This window comes from Austrofundulus limnaeus, unplaced genomic scaffold (genome assembly GCF_001266775.1).
Source record: "Austrofundulus limnaeus strain Quisiro unplaced genomic scaffold, Austrofundulus_limnaeus-1.0 Scaffold619, whole genome shotgun sequence".
In the NCBI taxonomy this organism is placed as follows: Eukaryota; Metazoa; Chordata; class Actinopteri; order Cyprinodontiformes; family Rivulidae; genus Austrofundulus; species Austrofundulus limnaeus.
In genome coordinates, this window is record NW_013953021.1 from 138,278 (window position 1) to 142,187 (window position 3,910).

Sequence of the window (3,910 nt, forward strand, 5' to 3'; positions counted from 1 at the left end):
GTGTGTGTGTGTGTGTGTGTGTGTGTGTGTGTGTGTGTGTGTGTGTGTGTTTACTCTCACTTTGATTGTGTTTGAAAGAGGGAAAAAAATACTGAAATCTAAAGATGAAAAGCCTAAACCTCCTCACAACTTAACCAGACTTATGTGAATCTTCAGCCTATTTGACTCTACGAAAATTTAAAAGTGGTGCAACTAGTGTGACAAAGACGTATTAGTGGAAACCTTGGTTAAAATTAGGCTGTTTTTAGTGGGAACATCTAATATTAGACCTCGTCTCACACATAGGCAGCAGAGTTTCAGCTGACTGTGAGTTGGTGCATTTCGTTCAGGAGGAACTAGCTTTTTCTGCTGAATTACAAAACCTCCAAGTTCTCCTATAAGTCATGTTGCTCAGCTGCTCCATCCAAAACTCCCGACCAAAAAAAGGGAAGAAAAACAAACAAAAAAGCTGATTATTGTGAATTTCAAGAGCAAAAGGCATAGTTTGTGTCACATTATTATGCGCAAACATGTGTCTGTAWGCACCATTTCCCTCTGATAATAATGGCTTCCTGTTGTGTGCTTTTAGCTACAAAGACAAAGTTCTGAAGGGTGAAGATATCAAAAAGTTGTACAAAGTAGGATAAGCATTCAGCATCTTTAGGTCTCTGCAGATTCAGTTTATTTACTCATTTTTCCCTAAAAAAATATGGTTTTAATACCAGGAGACAAATTAGGGAAATTGTTTTATTRTCCAGTCTCAGCATCAGCATGAGTTGCTTCAATTCAGTTCTGGCCTCAGTTGTTTTCCATGTAACTGAGTGTTGCCTCGATGTAGGCGGGTTGTTATAACACAACTGCCAGAAACTAACCATTGAGCGAATAACAATCATGAAACATTAACCATTCGCTGCCTCCGCTAACAAAAGTGAAATAGCCAAAATGACGCACTTTTTCCTCTGCTGATCAGTACCTGTGAATCACAATGTGACCATTTTATGGATATGTTATATTTTTAAAAAGTAAAGAAAAAAGGAATGAATTTATAAAGATTAGTTTGGTTCTTATGAAGGAGATGCTCTTTTGATTCATGTCGCTCTCTAACCAATCAATAGCCTGTGGTCTGCTGACATCGAGTATTTAGCTGAACTTGGCCCATTTGGAAACTCGGCTGAGGTTCAAAGAACTGAGCTGAAAGTRGGTGTGATCAATGTAAAGATCCTGAACCTGCTCCGGGCCTATAAGACCGAGTTGAGCCCAAATGAAAAGAATGTTTGATGCAGACGGAGACTTTCTATTTATTGTTAGGGCAAAATTATCACAAAGTAGAATCTTCTAATAAAAAATAATGGCAACAATACCAAATATTTGTCTTTAAATTAACAGACTCTTCGCTTTTTCCACATCTAGTGACTTCTACTGAAAAGCTGATTTTACTGCCCTCAAACCTGCTTTTAATTAATTTATTAAATTTGTCTGAATACAGCAAGTATTTTCAACAAAAGAGTGACCTAAATCCTGATTTTATTGATCAGAATTGTCTAAATTGGGTTATTTTTCCCCAGTTGAACCCTAGAAAATTGCAAAATTTCTTTCAGTAAGGGAAACCTGCAAAACACTTTTAAAGTTCTAGATCTAGATTAATTTATGCATCCATTTCCAGCAATAAATTTGACTGTTTTATTTGTTTAATAAAAGTATTCAGTGTTTAGTTAATTGTTGAGCAGGTAAAGGAAAAATATTTTTTGGCCCTCAAGTCCTCAAGACTTTATGATTTTGGCCCATGTGACAAAATGTTTGGACACCCCTGGTGTACAGTATTTTATTCAGTCTTTATTTACAGTTAGATAAATGTTTATCAAATAATCACTAAAGTTACAAGTAGGATCCCTTTAATATTTTTATTTTTATTTTAACTGATCTACGTGTATATACAGTACATATGTATACAGGCTCTAAACTTGTTTTTTTAAATACATTTTCCCAATGTATTTCAACCAAAGTGGAAAACATAAATAACATACTGTAAAACCAATCAGGAAGTTATTTAATGTTTTTTTTTTCCTAATTTAGTTTTTCTAAGATGGAAATGCACATAGCTTGACTATTTACCAATTCAGCCATGTTTTTTTTTCTGTCTCTCATCCATGTTCAAGTCTTGAAGGCCACAGATCCAGGACAGAATCCCAGACATCTCTCTCTAAATACTCTTGAACTCCTCCTGGTAGAGTGCTGGATCCACTCCAATCCCTGTTCCCCAAACAAATTGTATTTCTAACACCGAGCCGGAGTAGCCTTCAGCTGTTCTCTTGTTCTCTTGATCACTATCCATACCTCATGACTATAAGTGAAGGTTGGAATGTAGCTGGACCAAGGAATCAAGAAGTTCCTCTTTTGGCTCATCACTTTCTTCACATCAGAGCAATGCCCTCATTCCTGCAGATGACGTCATCTGCTCCATTCTAAAACATTTTGCTCAAGGCAGAAACCAYTGACTCGAGGAAAGCATTCCACCCATTTTCAGGTTGACTGATAATGTTGTCATTTTCAGGTCTAATTTTAAAACTCATGACAGAAAGTAATTTTATTTGTCTTTAATAGTCAACTTTTGAGTATAGAAATGTTGATTTAAACCAGGTATCAAAAATGTCTGATCTTTCTGACAAACTAAACAATTAAACAGTCAAAAACTGTGATGGTTTTGGTGTGAACCAACATACTTTGGAAAGACAGAAACTTTGCTTTTGGAAAGACAGAAACTTTGCTTGTGCAACTTTTAAAAGTAATTTTAAACATTTTAAAGTAATCATGGTTAAAGAAATAGAGATGCAGAAAAAGCACAACCTCATTACAATAAGAAAAATTACAAGTTGTGATTCAGTCCTCAATGATGAATCAAAAATTATCTTCATTTTTTCCAAGCTGTCTTTGTTCATCTGCATTGTACATCTGAGACTCTTTTGGTTAACCTAAAGTAGCCAAGTTTGAGTCTAGTTAACAGTAATCAGACAGAGCGTTCTGTTTCTAGTGAAACTAATACAATTATCACACTTGATGACAGTTGAGCAGGAGGGAGGAAGGCAAAGACATGTTTTTTTATGAGTTGCTAAACAAACCCCTTCTACGGGACAGGAAGACCAAAGAGGAAGAGAAATCTAAAAGATTAAGAAAGCAGAAACTTAAATCGGCAAAACAAAAAGAAAAAAACAAGTAATGACAAGGATGTCTCAAAGAACATGAAAAAAATGTACTGAGAGAGATAAAAATCGAGTGTGATGCTGCTAGCAAACAAATGTGCAAAACAACTCATTTTTAAATGTGTGAAAAAATGTACTTAAACAGTAAAATAACCATAAATATTTTGAAAACCAACAGTTTTAAAAACACAAAATCTAGCCCATCAAAAAAAGCAACTCAAGGATTTGTAAGATAATAAAATTATGTATATTCAGTGTGAAAATTTAAAGTTATCATGTCATGCTTTTAAATCCTTCTTTTTCACGTCTAAATCATTCACTTATGGTCTATTTAAAATAAAACTGCAACGCTTTGGTCTTAATTCCTCGTTTTTGTTGCTCCACAGACTCCTTRCTTTCCTTACTTTACCCCTGTTCTGAGTTGCGCCTCAGAGCAAGCTGTTTTGGTGCGGTCTCTTTAAACACAACTGAGATATTTCACACCCCACGCTGAGCGTTCGACTCCACCCCGTTCGGCCATGTTTGTAGTTTCATAGCAAAAACACAGTTATCTACAGACAAAAAACTGTTTTTAAGATAAAATAAGATAAGATAAAACTTTATTGATCCCACAGTCTGGAAATTTGCACATTACTGCAGCTTAATTCAAGAGAGGCTGAGAAAAATAATGAAAGATTAATAAAAGATAACAATCAAAACCCCACAATATACACATGTGATATATATAGTAATGT